The following is a 17,037-nucleotide window of genomic DNA, read 5'->3' as shown; positions in this document are numbered from 1 at the left end:
ATCCACTTTTAGCCTATATGCAGACCAATGAGAAAAGGTCCAGACCATATTTCAGGAGAATTTGATGAATACGCTATGTGAAGAGACACATTTCTTTCTTTCAGCATTAATTCTGTGCATGGTGATGCATCACCTTCAACCAAAATTATCAAGCCCTAACAAAACAATTTTGTAAGACAGAGGAATCAAGGATGAACATTAAGGGTGGAGGAGCACTAAACTCTCTGATATGCCTCTCGGGCAGCATCTTACAGGAAGCCATTAGATCACCTTCTTTAACCTCACCTTTCATGAAATTGTCTCCAGATACAGAGAAATTTTATTAGTTTAAACTGAAGTAAAACTCAATTTAATTAAATCAGCTAAATATTTTGTGGGGGGATCAGATCATAAATAACTTTCAGCACTGTGAGAAGTACTTTAACTAACTATCTCCATTGACTTCCCACTCCTTTATAGACATTAAACATGTGAGTCAAGATTCACAATTCTCTTAAATCAATTCAGAACTTCATTGTCACTTACAAGAGAATCCTGTCCTCTCCCAGTCTTCCCACACAACTCACAGGTGTTAACTTCCTGCACAGAGGGGTAGGAACATCCCTGGCACTGTCACAGAAGACAGCAGTAGCATCTCTTTAAACAGAAACACAATGTTAGATCAGCCCAAGACAAATGTCACAGCACAGCCTGAAATGCACACTTATGGTCAGCCATCAATCCTGTACACATGATCAACCCTGAAGAACAGTAAGTGTTCCACTCCTATAAATTTTGTTCTTTGCCACCCCTAACTCCTGGAAAGTGTAGGTAACTCTGTCTTGAATCTACCTGCCCTGTAACATGTTGACCATTTTTTTTTACCATGAATCCACAAATTGTTGTAAAATACAAAATTTTGACAATAGAAATATAACCATCACTTAGCCTTATAAGTTCATACTAATATTAACATTTTCTGACAATTCTCATGGTTAATTATGGCTAATTTTCTTTGCTCTTGAAAACATTCCCTTCAATTCAAACTTAAGTTGCTCTTCCAGACAGTAGATCTGTTTTGCTTTCTTGAACACACACAGTATCTTTCTCCAAACAAACAGTCTCTCTCTTCACAAGATCTTTCAAAACCATCAAATCCTTTCAATATTTTATTCAACAACAAGAAAAAAAAAGGATTAGCCTAAGGACTGAAATATTGCCACAGATCCATCCTTTACCATTTCTCCAAACCTTCTCTACTTTGTTGAGCTTTTCAAATGTATCCATCAGAAATGAAACTGCTGCTTCTACAGAGGAATATTAATACTAATAGACAAATGATGACAACTATAGGTTCATACCTGCAAGGACTATGAACTCTTCTAGTCCCTGCATGAGCAGCTGATCCCAACCCCATGTATCATTTTACTATTTTCTCTACTGAAGTAGTTATATCCAAACTCACATTCAAGCATCATATTATCAGCTTTCCTATTTGTTTGTTGAGGTAAATTGATAGCTCTTTTAATTTAAATGCTGAAATACTAAAAAGTGTATTAAAAAGTGGAGGTAACAGTGAATGGGCAAAGAAAGACTTATTTCACAGTAATCTGCCTGCTTTGCTTATGTAAGAAAGAAAAAATAATAAAACAACTATATAAGAATATATCACAAAAATATCAAGATGATTTAAATCTGTTTATTTGCAATTTCTTTGTTTTGTTTATTATTTATCTTAGAGAAGATGAACAGAAAGGCAATATTCATTTATCTATGGTGTCATGCCTGTAATAAGGGAACAATTTCAGGACAAAAGAAGATTACCCAGGACCTAAAGAAACAACAATGAATTTCAGGTATTTATATATTCTCAAAGTAGTTCTGCAATGTTTACCACTCATAGCAGAATATAAATTATAAGCAGCATATTATAATCAAATGCATTCATTTCATGAATGCTGCTTAATAAAAAAAAAAAAAAAAAAAAGAAATTTCTAATTTGTAATACAAAACAATCAAATTCCAGCTCAGCTGCTCAGTGGTCAGAACACAATGTCTGTGAACATGTTGCAAGTCAATCACAAAGTCAAAAAGGAAACTAAGGGCAAAAATATAGATTTACCAGTGACAGTAAGGCTGGACACCGTGATTATTCTGAACAGTAGTTTAACTTTCTACCAGATTCTGCAGCTGCCCCGTTTCTCCTGGGTTATTTGAGAATGTCCAAAGAAACAGTACTTGGACATCACAGACACTCCTGCTCTCCTGTGCAAGCCCTTCATATGTCACTTAACTTCTACACTGACAATTCTTTATGTGCTCAAAGACCCAACAGCAGTGGATGTAGGAAGACCTTATAAACATCATATATTTCTCCTGTTCTCTCTGATCCTGCAGTCAGCAGAGATTACAAGCCAATGAAGTAAAGCATAGGCAAAGGCAAGAATAAGTTGGACAGTTTACAGACGAGATGCTCTAAGAAAACAACTTCAATCCTTCCTATTTACATAAGGATCAGGTTTCAGCTGGGATAGAGTTACCCTTCCTCTTGGTAGCTGGTGCATACAGTGCTGTGTTTTGGATTCAGTGGGAGAATAATGTTGCTAACACTCTGATGTTTTGGTTCTTGCTAAGTAGTGCCACCCTAAGTCAAGGATTTTTCAGAGTCTCATGCCCTGGCAGGAAGAAGGAGACAAAAACCTGGCAAGGAGTACAGCTGGGACAGCTGACTCAAACTGGCCAAAGGGGTATTCTACAGCACAGAACATCTTTTTTGGTGTATAAACTGAGAGAAATTGGCTGGGAGGGAGTGATTGCCAGTCAGCTGGGTATCAGTCAGCAGGTGGTAAGCAATTATATTGAGCATTACTCATTTTTCTTGGTGTTTATTTCTCTCTTTCTTAATTTCCTTTTTATTATTATTGCTGTTGTTGTGTTGCTGCTGTTTTGGTGGTGTTGCTGCTGCTACTATTATTATCTTTGTCTGGTTTATTGTTATTATATACTCTGTTTTAAGTACTAAACTGTTCTTATCTCAACCCTTAAGTTTTTCTTTTCTCCTCATTCATTTTCCTTCCTGTTCCACTGGTGAGGGCTGCAGGGAGTGAGTGGCTACAGGGCAGAGAGTCAAGAACTGGAGTTAAATGGAGTGATAACAAGGAGAGAGGAGTAAGTTGACTTCCTACATGCAAGCCACCATGAGCACACACAGAGAAGACACAAAAAAAACCTTTTGAAAGATGTCAAGAAACCCCAACAAAATCACTGTAGAAATGAGACTGAATTCAGACTGATGATTGTATTCAGCCTTGATGATGGTATTCCAGCCTTCAGCAGTTGTAAGCCTCTCTTTCTCATACAGATGTTCACTTTGTCTGCAGCTTCCTTGCAGGTCTCTGCATAGCACAAGATAGCATTTTGTACTCCAAAATGCCATCTTGACTTTCATTGAAGTCGAGTACATTAAAAAATTTCAGTCTTGGGATGGTAAGAAGTTTGGCACAGAATGAGATAAAGCCACACTGCAAAAAGAGGTGAAAAGGTCTCAAGTCCTTTCAAACACTTATGGGAGAGAACATCTCTAGGTCCCACACTGGATTAGCCTGATGCTGAAAGGAGCAGGAAATTTTATGTGTTCTCTATAGCAGCTAACAGCACTGATCTAGGCCATGTCTCCTCTGCATAAAAATACCAACTGCACACAGTTTATTTAAATCCACAGCCAGGAGACCTTGTCATATCTCTGTCAGGACTGCTGTCAAATCCCAGCTTTATTGATATCTTTTCCTTGTGCAAATATCTATGCAGCACTAAAACCTTTCCTTCTCACAGATGAATGAATAGCTGTCACTCCATTTACATTATTTTACAATCCCCAGGATCATTTCTGTTGTCCTCCCTTGAACTCTACTCATCTGTTTCAAATCCACCTTGCCACGAGGACACCATACTCAGGTATCTCAGGTATCAGCCCTGATTTCTGTACAGCCTCTGCTGAGAGTATCATGCTCCTTCTACCCAGTGGTGTCCTCACAGAACCTCCAAGGGTATCACCTTATCTGCCCCGGTGCTACAGTGACAGAAACAACTAGAATGACTCCTACATTTCTCTGGCCTTCAAATCCAGCTCTCATCCTTTGATAAGTATCATTTGCCTTTCAGCTTCACAAACTGATTCTTTTACATCTGACTATTAAAAATAAGTATTTTCAGACTTTGACCATTTAACCCAGAAGCTGAAATCACTCCACAAGGGTATTTGTTCATAGATCACCAAGTTTCCTTTTACATCTGGGATTATTTAACTTTGTATCTATAATTAATTTCCCAGCAAACATCTTGTCCACTAGGGCACCTACAAAATTAGTTCAAGTCATTAGGCAAGGACTAGGCACTGGGAAAACAACTAAAAGCATCCCCCTTTGAGATTCCCCTTTGATAACACTACACCTTGAAATCTGCCAGTCAGCCATCTGCCTCACTGACCACAAACCCGCCTCGAACAGTATTGTGGTCCAGCTTCAGATATCTCACAGAAGTGGGATGGACACATCTTTCTGCTTCATTCCAAAAATACTGTAACTTTTTATATGTTGTTGTAACTTTAGAAAGCTAATCCCAAATGTGAAATAAGAGCTTACTTATTTCAAATACAAATTCAACATGTAAAAACACTTCGAAAAATTGGAAAGGATTGGATTAGAAACCACATTCCATTGACTTGAAATAAGAATGTTGGCAGAAGTTATCTTGGTTATAGCTAAAGACTACATTTTAAAATGATCCTTTATTTTAAAGGCTTTATTATTTTTAACTCTGTCAGCCATTTATAATGGACTTTTTCACCTTTTTGTATCCTTTGTATTTAGCTAGTAACTTATATTCAGTATTAATTTCTTTCCATCTATTATATAAATGTTTTAAATTTTATATTTTTATTAAAATATTTTACATAAATGTGTCATCACTGCTTCTATATAAAGACAGAATTTAAGAGTCTCTAGTACTGGGTTAGACCAAAGGTCCATCTGGCCTAGGGTTCTTTATCCAAGAATGGCCACAAGCACTAGCTGGAAGCAGTATGGACAGGGTAAATATATTTGATATTTCCCCTACATACACATTCCTTGACTCCAGTTGTTTTCAGTCTGGTGTATTTCCTGAACCTGGTGTGGGTTATTCTCATTCCACATCACAGTTTTTTCTTAGGTCTTGCCTTATCCTTGAACTAATCTAGATTTTTCACACTCAGGTAAGATTTCTAGAACAAAAATGTGTCATTTAATACTTTCCATAAGGAAGCACCTCTTTCTGCTCGGTTTGTTTGCCTTCTGATGACCTTCACTTGTTACTTCCTAGCTCTTGCATGAGGAGACAGAGAAAGCAGTCACTCCCTGACTTGTACTCCCCATGATAATTGTGTAGATCTTTCTACAACACCTTTCTGAACTCTTAAACCCCTTTTGTCTAGGCTGAAGACTCCTGTACCAGAACTCGTTCATTCTTCCAATTGAATTTAACCATCCTTGGTGATTTTCCAGAATTTTTTTTCTTTTGAACATGCCAGAACCAAAAACATTATTCAAAGTCTGCGTGAAAAAGGGACTGCCACAGATGTATAATCAAGGCTTCTTTTCTTTCATTTTTACCTTTTTTTCCTATTTATTCCCAATGCATAATTTGTTGGTTTTTTTTTTTTTTACTGTTACCAAGCACTCAGATTTTGTCTTCAGAGGAGTAGCTTATGAGAGGTAAAGGACAGTTCAGAGGCCATTATTTTATAGATATAAGTTATACATACATATTTATCTGAACTTATAATCACATTTTTACTTATCTCAATTTTTTTTTGTTGTTACTCACATTCTCTTCCTGTCCTACCTTGAATAACTTACCACAAAATTGTGTCATTCTTTGCTTATCCCCTTTATCAGGTCCTTCATGACTATCAGTTCTGATAGTCACGATTCTGATTCTGTTTTGTGTCATGTTGCCTTTCATTGCAATGTGGTTACAGTTGTGCTATGTTTAAGTAAATTGCTTTAAGGTTTGCAAATAGGTTAAATTGCTTTAAGGTTTGAAATAGGGCCTTTTAATAGTCCAAATAAACACACTACTGCCTGGAGTCATGGTCTGCTCAAACATACCTACTTCAGTCAGGTCATAGCCATAATAACTGCCAATTTTTACATTGCTAGTTAATTCTTCTCCTCTATCAGAGTAAAAATTGATATCAAGTCTACCATATTGACTAAGGGACTGGTTTAGTAAGTTGCCATCTGTTAAATTTATAAATTGTCTTCAGAGAGGCTGAAGTTGACAATTAAAATCTGTTTCCAAACAGTTATCTAGCTTTCAATTATTCAAAAAAAATTTTTAATAAACATCTATTTAATTCTTAAGACTATTTCTTACTATTCAGTTTTTTTAGTAGTGGCCATAAAAAATTTAGCAGCAAAAAGCTATTCTAGCAAGCTCTTAAACAATAACACTTTGGAAAATATAAGATAGCTTACACCTCTTTCATCAAGGACAAGCCTACCTTGAATGATCTCATTTCCTTCAAGAAGGAAACAGAGTAAAAGTGCCAGAAGGAAGCTGGCAGATAGTTACTGTAGAACACTGATGAATGATACTTTGTTCATGCATTCTTTCTGCACAGCCTTGCATCCACTTTAATGACCTGAACAGCTTAATAACAGATATTTCTGTGTGCAGATGTTGATGTGAGTGTCTAAAATAGACAAATATGCACTGCTTTTTTAAAAGGCGCCATGGATTTGTTTCACCACTCAGAGATTTCACACTATCAATGTTTCTATTCTTAAAACACATTTTCAAAGTAAAGTTTACTTGCAGACATCTCCTCTCAATTCTGCAAAATGAATTTTTTCCATGATCTTTTGCTCTTGATATACGTAACCCCTGTTTGAAGATTTCAGTATTAAAAAGCCGTGAGAAAATTTTATTATGATATTATGGGTTTAAATTGTTTTTTCAAGACAGCACAGCTTGCCATCACATTGACTTTTAGCACTTTTATCAATAGAATTAATTGTTTTTATTAAGGTTACTTTTTAACACTGTCAAGCAGGTTCCCACAAAGCAGTGGAGTTTGGAATTCTCATCATCACTATTATCATAATTTCCATAAGAGAATTACAGCAAAATATACTGAATTAAGATACACTGGATTGAGCCAAAAAGTCCAGAAAATGATAAAAAATTAAAGATTAATAAAAATAATAATTAAATATTTTTAAGAGTGTTTAAAATGCCTTGATTTCCTCTATTCTAATTTAAGAGTATTTCTAACCAACTTGTCAAAGCTAAAGATGTATGAGGGGGAAGTGTGGAAAGTATCTCTGTAGGAAAGCACAGACAAAGCAGAGATGTTAGCAAAACCCTGTACAAGAACAAGACTCAGGATACCAAAAAGAAATTTAGTTTGAAAGACAAAGGAGTCTTTATAGACCACCATTTCAATAAGCAATGGCTCTTTCTACTTCTAGATATAAAATCAAATGTAACCAAGGACACACACAACAAAAAAGGAAAAGGAAATAAGGCAAAAAATACAGATTATTGCTAGCCATGTGACAGCAGGCTTCTTTTAAAAGAACTTTCATTAAACAAAAGGGAAAAGGGCAATTTTTTTTTAAAGTAGCCACTCACTTAAGAAGAGAGCACAGTAAATGAATTAGAATTTAAAAACTGCTGACTGTCTATGGGGACAAGGGTTGTCAAAGTTAACTGTTGATAAGAAAGACTAAAGAGGTTTTAGTACTTTAGTATTTTAGTAAACAGTGTTGTTATCAAACAATGCAAAAAACATACTTGAAAATTCCTCTTAATACACAGCAAAACGTTACTTTATTCACCTCCAGAGTTCAGGGTCCACTGTTTTCATTCAAAAAGCTATTAGCTACAGGGGACTGCAAATTGCCAAGGTCATTTGGAGCAATAATTCTAACACAAACAAACTTTGTTTGGCAATTAAGAATATGTCTGCTTCTATACAAGGGAGGGTTGCATGACTGCATTTGAATAAATAAGCCATGCTTTCTATAATCTGGTTTGATACTGCTTGAATAGCATATAAATGCAACAGTCCATATGTATCAGTGCAAAAATGCTCCTGAAAAACCTAAAAACATTAAAAATATTCTAGATATTTTTTTAAGGAAATTGTCACAGTTCATACCTAGAGCAGCAAGCCCATGCAAACAGGCTTAGACTGCTGCTAGTCTGCTGAAGCAGAATCCTAATATGGCCCTAAAAAATGGTTTTTAAAATGAACACAGATGTAGATCCAGTGTTGCTGTGAAGAACACAAGACAAAATAAAACTAAAAAGAGTAGCAGGACATCCCCTCACTTTCAGGCTTACACACAAGTTAAAGGATTTCCCTTTATTTAACAATTCACTGGCAAGGCATTTGGAGCTGGCCACACAGATCTACCAAGGTGTTTGGCCTCCTGTACCCTGATAACGAAATGTCTTTGGAACAAGTCCACAGATTGATTGTTCCAGTACACCAATATGAGAATGTACTTGTGCCTCTACATTTCCTGCCACTTCTGTAATCAAAATAACAAGCTAATATGGGATTAATGGGGCCCAGCCCAAGAAACACATTCCATCCCCATGAGATGTTACCAGAGAGTCTCAGGAGAAGGCCACCAACCACTGAGCTGGCAGAGGACAGTCCCAGGTTAAAAAGGAAGGCAGGACAGAAAGAGGCACAACAGAACTAGCAAAACTGGCCAAAGATGATGAACTCAGATCTCTCCTGGAAGTTACACCTCTTGCCTCCAGAGAAGAAATCACTCTACAACCCATTCATGATTTGGATAGAGTTGAGTTGGCAAAAAGGAACCTTGCTGTGAAGTCAATCTAGTTGTGACTGTCTAGATTTCTTTTCTTATGCTGGGCATCAGGAGAATGAGAGCTTCAGTTTTCTTGGTAGAGTTGGAGATGAGACAAAGGGAAGGAGGGAGAAGACTCCACTCTGTAAAATAGCCAAATACTTGATCTCAGCAGTAAAAGACACACGAGACCTTGAGCTATGGTCCTTCACACATTAAACCTGGACCCTCTTTGATTTTCATGTACAAATACAGCATTTAAAGTTACAGCTGATATTTCAAATTCAAGTGTCGTCCACCTATCCACACTCTTTCTGAATGCACATCAATTTAACTGTGCATCCAGTAGGACTGAAGGTGACCAGCACATCACTTTCCTCTAAAAGTATAAACTTTCATGCGATTTCCAAAATTCTGCATAAAATTGGCATAACACATTATGTACACAGATGACCCATGTTCAAGTTTTTCAAATCAGATCTGAATTCTGCTTTGGATCTATGAAATTTTGTATTAATTATTCTGATTTCTCTCTCTTTCCCTCTCTCTTCTTTCACCTTATGAAAAATAGGTATGCAAAGTGAGAGTCTTCCCATGGCAGAGATATGTGGGCAACGCAGAAAGACAGCAACCTACATGTGAAACAAGTGCCTCACACAATCATCTATCACACACTCTGAGCACAGAAACAGGGTTCTCCTCATTTCTGTTACGAATAACTTTGAAGGTTCCACACTACGGCAAAAGCATTTGCAAAATTTCAGCATCTTTCAAATAAAAAGTAACCAGGAAACTCTGACTGCAATAGGTCAAACCCAGGAGCTACGTCCACATCTATAGTGAATAAGAAGACAACTTTTAACAAGGTCTTTAAATTTCACACTGTTTCATACACTCATATCAAGAAAGGAAATACAATTACCTAAACTTTATAAAAGGCTGTATGAAACCAGCAGGTAAGGAATATCTCAAGCGTATCACCATATATATGACATGTCACCATATGATCCTTTTATGTCAAAAAAATTCTAATAATCTTTTATCAAACAACGTACTGCAAATACTTGTGATAAAAGTTTTCTATTGTTATTTTCTATATTCACTAAAATTTCCAACATATCTGCTATTATGCAGATTTCTATGTGTCCAAACTGAAAGAACCTAAGACTAACGATGCACTCTGAAATCATAAATATCATTATATGGACTGTTAATAATCTATCAAATTGGGCCTGGCAGCCACAGAGAAGTAGTAAAAAAAAATAAGGTTTATGTATTGAGTTATAAAATATGTTGACTGATCCAAGAATTTCAAATTCAGACAGAGAGATCAGTTCATTGCACAAATAATTTAACAAGTTGTGTTAACAGAACAGTGCTGAAAGATACCAAGAGGAAATACCTTAAGGGTCTGACCATGATTAATTTTATTAAGTAATTTTATTAATGAGGTATGGCTGTAAAAAAGATTCTTTATGTTAACCTAATCAGGTTTGAGGTCTGGAGCAATCAGAGGGAATTAAATATTACTTAATGCAAAAATATGCTCTTCAGAGAATTTCTACTTCAAGTTACAGGTTCAATAGTTGGAAAGAGACATACTTGCATAACCAAATTAATCACACGGTAATTGCAGGCCACCAAAACAGCCATGAAGAAAACCAAATATAATCCTGAAATTAATCAGGAAAGGTATATTTTAAATCTCACAGTAGCGTGAATAACACTGTCAGCCTCTGTACTCAAAAAAAAGTGAGTTCCCATCAGAACAGGCAGAGTCCAGACTTTGGCAAGGGCACACGAAAACTACTCACTTCCTCAGTTTCACATAACAAAAGTCTGAGAATGACACCTCTCTCAACACATAACAGATGCAGAAGTGCCACGCAAACAAAAAGATAATGGTAGAACAGCTGCCATCAAGAACTATTTTGTGAAAATTGGATGAGGCTTCTTACCTGCAGCAGGTGAAATTAACCAAATGGCTTCAAAGAAAGTAGGCTACAGCCTATCAGATTAATACAGATTTTGACATGGGGTTTGAGAACTCTCTATGACATGCCTTTCCTAAAGAGAAGACTGGAGCTGATGACTCAAGACACTCTTCTTGTACTGTTTCCTGTGCTTCCAAGTTACCACTTAGAAAATTTACACACACAAGTTACAACCAGCAGCCACACCATTCAGCTGTTTGACCATTTTCTTTATAACTTGAAAGAGTGTTCTAAAGGCCCTTAGCATAGTTACTCCCATTTTACAGGAAAGGAAACAGAACTGAAGTAGCTTGACATAGGCAACAAAGAATGTCATCAGAAAGATCAGGAATAAAGAGCAGACTTCCCAAACCCAGTTGTAGTAATTTGCATTGCCCTGTCTTCATACAAATCACTGATGGCTGATCCTTACATTCAATCATGTCTAAGAGACCTTGTCTGACAAACAAGGAACACCTCAGGGTAACACCTAGATAAACACTTAGGGCAAAATAATCTGAAGGCTTTCAAGACCAGGCTCAAAACATGCATTACAAGATTTCTGAGAGCAAATACAGAGACAACAGCTAAGGACCTGCCTCAGTGGCCCTTACAGTGCAATGTTCCTAAGTGCAGTGAGTAAAAATGCTCATACAGTAGGAAATATTTCCTGAAACCCCTCTCCTCTGTCCAGCCACTTCTTGAAAACCACTGTCAGAAACAGCCTGAGAAAATGGCTCCATTTCTGTGCAGTACCTATCTGATAATAGAAACCAAACACTGAGCAGGATACACAGGTGAACAAAAGCCAGATCCCTGGGATACATTTTAACAGCCAGCTTTATTAGTTTAACAGAGAAGGACTGTGTACCTCACCTCTCAACCCTCACATTTTATTTAGAGTTATGTCAGAAAAGGTCATGTTGCAAAATATAAACAAATTGCCCACATGGAGCAGATTTCCTAGGATTTCCCAAGTTCCTCATGCTGTTCTGAACCATAGGAATATCTTTTCTGACAGACACAGACCTACCAGATAACTCCTAAGTCCCATTTATACCTGTGGGATACACTCAATTCCCAAGTCTCATTGATACATCTGGCATATATTTATACACTGCCCCAAAAACAACAGAAACCAGCTAAATTTCTGGCTACCCTCCCCTCCCTCCTGTATCACACACACACACACACACACACACACACAGAGAGAGAGTGTGTTTATTTTCTGCAGACACAGACACAAAAAAACATGGCAAAATTCAGTTCCATCATCAGAAAGATGCAGTATGGCATCCCCAAAACTTCAGAGCCAGCATACCAGATGTGATAGCTCTCACAGACATCTCAGTTATCTACTGCCAACATTTTGAGGCTTTATCAAATGCAGCCTGGCTCACTACTTATGCACCAAGCTTCCCTGTCAGGGGTCTCTGACCAGGCTAATTTTGCAGATGGCAATAACCACCTAATCAATCCATGTCTTTCTAAGTCCTAATGGAGCACCTGCACATCCAGGCATGAATCTTCCTCTTGACATCCTCCACAAACATAAATTACAAGTTTAGTGCATGCACCAGACAAGTCTCAGTGACCCCTTGACAGGGCAAACAGAGGTCATGCAAAAATCCGATTTTCAGCGCCCACTATTTCCAGCCTTCCTCGTTCTGAATTTAAAAGCTTGGAGTTGCAGTTAGCATCACACTCCGGTCTCAAGGGAACACAACTTTGAAGTGATGTCTCATTTCAAAGCCTGATAACATAAGCAATGTTTCCATTAGAAAATTCTGTAGTGTAACAGGAGCAGATCTCTAGGATGAAATAGTTCTAAGGACATAAAATATTTTACAAGAGGGGGAAGCAGCTACGGCCTAGCTCTACTCTGGTCCAATGGACTGGATACCCTTTGGTGGTTGGAGCACATACTTCATTTTATGAATTCACTTTGTATGCTTCAAGAGGGTCCTGCATTGCCAAGGCAAGTGTGGCAACATGATCCAGAGATTCACTTGAAAACCAGTAAAAAATGCTAGTGGGGTCAAAGCCATCTTACTCATGTCTAATACCTTGTCTGCCAACTGCCATGCCAGGCAAAAACATTTGCATGTATTTAAGGAATGCTCATCACATCTTAGTTACCTTTGCATCTCAGCCACCTCTTCAAAAATTCACCATTCAAGGCTCAGAAATGTTCTCTGGATTGTAACAGAAAGCCTGTGAAGACAATCAGATGTCATGAATGAAGCCCACCGATATCAAAGGGGGTCTAGGGTCAGGTGCATAATTATTAATCCTTTTTAACTTTGTACATTCAAGTCAGTTATGGCTAACCAAGGACACAATGGGTTGGTCACAGCTCGGTAGGACAGAGCCACAGCTGTGTCTAGAAATAGCACAAGGTACTAAGCTTACTAAACTTATTGGCTTCCCTGATGACACCATCACAGTTCTGTCACTGCTCAGTAATGCATGCCAAGGCAAGCACTTGCAGAACAGCTTCCCCTTACTAAGATCATTTCAGTTTCCTGCTATCAGCATACCAGAGCCTTACCAACCCTGCATTTGGATAACAACAGTTAATATCTCCTGATTAATTTCAGTTTCACAAACTTGTCTAATCTTTATTTTAATGTCTTTTATGTTTCTAGTCTTCTCTGGTTCCTATATTAATGAGTTTCACGTTTTTATTATATGCCACATCCTTGCTTTTCTTTTAAGTATAGTGCCTGACTGCTACATTTCCTGCTCCTAGTTCTTGCCTTATAAAAAACTGTAGAGAATCACATTCACATCTGCAGTTATATTCTATCTATAACTTAATAGACTTTTTCCGCTTAATGGGGTTTTATAATACCAAAAGCTCAACCCTCATTTGTGTCTTCTGACCATTTTTTCTACTAATTTTCAGTATAGATTGATCATCTAATCTCCAATTCCACAAAAAAGTCAGCTTTCTATAACTTCTGCCATAACTTCATTGATAATTCTGCTTAATTTTCCATCACTACCAAGTGATGGAAAATTCTTCAAGTCTTTCATCCACTCAATTTCTGTTGAAAAGGACCCTGACTGCTGCCTCAAGTCAAGACAGCATGCCAGCTATTATCTGAGCCAGAAACACACACTGTGCAGAAAGGAACACTAAACAAAAGGCAATGCCAAACAAGTGACCTCGTTCCATGCCTGCTACCCTTGCCCTGGTCACATCTACAGCTTGCTGGCACAGGCAAATAAAATCTTTGGTCCTTCCTCTTGCTCTCACAACACTGCTGCCAAGGGCAGCCCAGCCCACACCAGAGCAAGAATCTCTGCTGAGCAGGCAAGAAACGATGAGAGATGAGATGGAGGCACCTCCACAGATAATTTGAATCCTTCACTTTCCATTACTGGTACCTGAAGGAACCGCACTACTGAGTGGCTCCAGCTCTGCAGCAAAATGGTAGCCAATCTCACCTAAGATCAAAGGTGACCAAGTAACTTTGTCCCACTTAATGATAAGAGGAGGGAGGAGGACCCCTGCTCAGTATTGGCACGCTGGGGTACAGCCTGAAGACACCCAGACCTTGTCCCAGGACAGACTCTGGTCTTGCCACGGGTTCCTCATAAAGCAATCCTCCAGTCCTCCCTCAAAGACCACCTCTGCTGTGCCAAAACCCACACCAGCCACACTATCCTCCTCAGCTACTCAGCCACTCACTATTGTGGAAGCTGGGAACAGCACTCCTGTTATGTGAAACCCTATAAAAATCAGTTAACCTTGGCAACAGAAGTCACACACTCTGGAGTGTATTTCTCCTCACACAGCTAGAAAAGGGCTAGACTGGCCAAACAGGTTATGGGTTCACTTTACAGCACTGTTCCCCAGTAAAGAAAAAAGGGAGGCAAGACCCAGCAGGGAGAAGTTCAGAAAAGACTTGAAGTTCAAAAAGCTACCTCTGAAATTGTATTTTCTTCAGACTAGACTTTCCCAAAGTCCACTAGGGACTGACATTCAGACCCCCTCTAATTTCTGTTTGTGTGGCTGGCTTACTCAGTGACATATTCAGTATCTCCCCCTTTATACACTGTCCTTTGGGGGGACTGAACCAGGTCACTACTCACCAACTAAGGAAAGACTGGAGAGAAAGAAACTCAAGGCAGATATGGGGAGGGGGCGGTGGGGAAGAAACATCCTTCAGTTTTCCATCAAAATAATGCGATTTCTAACAGTGAGACTGTGTTAGTGTGAGACAAAGAACCTTCCAAAAAAAGTACACAGATACCTGTTCAACTGAATCATTACTTAAATAATTACAACAGCAGAAAGAGTTAGAAAGCAATCTTGTGTCACTCTAATTTACTGCTTGGAGAAGTAAAATTTTCTTGTGTTAGGATGGCTGGATGGTTAAAAAGTTCAATCACTGGTTATACTTATTACAGTGCTGGCTTTGCCACAACTGATATCTACTAACAGCATAAGGAAATCACAAAATCACAGAAATTTGTCTTAACATGCAAAAAACATAACAATGACCAAAAAAAAAGGTGCCACAGAGGACCAGATATTCCTATTGTCAAGGTCAGTGAAGCCTGTGATCATCATAGGGGTGAGACATTAAAATCTCCAGGGATCAAGATTAAAGATGTTATTAGAAGGAGCAGAGTATCTTTTTCTTCAGCAGGAGGTTTAATGCCAAAGATGGTGCCCTAGGAACTGATGCAAAGCACTGAAGCATTAGGTAAGATGGAACTAAAAGGTAAAATGATAAGCAGGCAATGGACAATGAAATAAAACAAGAAAATAAGGAACTATATTTTCCTTGCAAGCATTTAACTAGCCAAAGATCTCTGGAGGTGCTAATTCCTACTTCTCAACTTTTTGGCTAATTAATTTTTTCCCATTTTAAAAGCTTCATTTTAATTAGCTCCCAAGTTGAGCTGCCATGAAGAGGTTTTATTTTCATTCTCTTTTTTCTATATGTAAAAAAGACTGACTTCAAAAGTACATACTCATTAAAAATAATTAGTGATTTAGATACCACTAAAATATACTCAAGGATACTGGAAAAATAAGTTGGGGTTTTGTCATAATTCAGTTGCTTAGTATCACAACAGAAAAAAAAAAAAGTGCCATTAATTTAAACAAAAAAAAAACCTTCCAAGTAGATTCAGTCTTGAAGTCACTAGTGTTTAAAGACAGACTCACATCCTTTAGTCAGACAATGGACAGGTGCTTACAACACTTCACAGTTTTCTTCATTACAGCTTGGAATTTCTCATTCCATAAAACACTGCCCCAAGAGGCATATGCAATACAGTCAATACCACAGCAAAATGTGGAAATGGCATACCTGACAATTTATTCCTCACATTTACACGGCTGTTTTAACCTTCAATCATAATTTTCAGAGTTATAAATAAGGACAGACGTAAACCTTTAGGTCAATATGTATGTGTAACACATTCATCTGTCAACAAGCTGGCAATTACTGTGGATTAAAAATGAAGTCCATGAAATGTTATGTTACGTATTTGAGGATTATGTAGCAGTTTTTTTTAATTACTGATGTCCTTCATATAAGCCTTGCCTTGCAATAGGAATGTTATCACAAATAGAAAATTAAACCAGCAAGACAGAAATTTCTATTTTTTTCTTTAGTATTCCCTAACTAGATTATTCTATTTTATTTTATTTTTACCCAGGAGAAGCCCAAGAATGATTTTTCTAGGCTGGATGGAACATTTTGCTCATCAAGGAATAGAGCAGTCTTATTGAATTGAAGTGTATATCACGCAAAGCAACCCATCAAAGCAAATACAGGTTTAACCAAATACAGGCACAACCTAAAATTTACCAATGCCAGCAACATAAATGAATGCAATGCCTTTGATTCTGCAGTGCAATGACACTGTCCTAGTTTACACAAATACATGATTTAACTATTTCTCTGTAATGCTGAGCTTACTTGATGTTTTCAAAAGAGAAGGATGATAGGACAACCCTATCAAAATATTTAGGTTATCACTTGATTCAATTCTACCTAAAGTCTACAGTTTTGCAGCCAATTTACATTTAGCATTCATTTCTCATGCATGAGTTGACCCACTTACATATGCAGTAAATCCATGCCTTTGGGGATTTTTCTGGACTGCTTGCTTTATTTCCACCACACAACTCATTTTATTTTGTCAATACAGTGAGCAAGGTTACAGTCATCCTGTCAAATTTATTTATTTAA

The 17,037-nt window shown here is 37.6% G+C and overlaps 1 protein-coding gene across 2 annotated transcripts in view; it reads right to left on the bottom strand.

The window, feature by feature from the left end:
• The window catches only part of NEBL (nebulette), a 249,483-nt gene that overhangs the window by 114,120 nt on the left and 118,326 nt on the right, over positions 1-17,037 (bottom strand). The window contains exon 7 of one of the 2 annotated variants that reach the window (XM_050971276.1): positions 12,959-13,033. The exons of the other annotated variant lie outside the window; for it this stretch is intronic. The gene's annotated coding sequence lies outside the window, so the exon portion shown is untranslated. The remainder of the gene's footprint in view (positions 1-12,958; positions 13,034-17,037) is intronic. 2 annotated transcript variants of the gene reach the window in all.

Source organism: Serinus canaria, chromosome 2, assembly GCF_022539315.1.
Source record: "Serinus canaria isolate serCan28SL12 chromosome 2, serCan2020, whole genome shotgun sequence".
In the NCBI taxonomy this organism is placed as follows: Eukaryota; Metazoa; Chordata; class Aves; order Passeriformes; family Fringillidae; genus Serinus; species Serinus canaria.
This window is presented reverse-complemented; position numbering and strand designations above follow the sequence as displayed.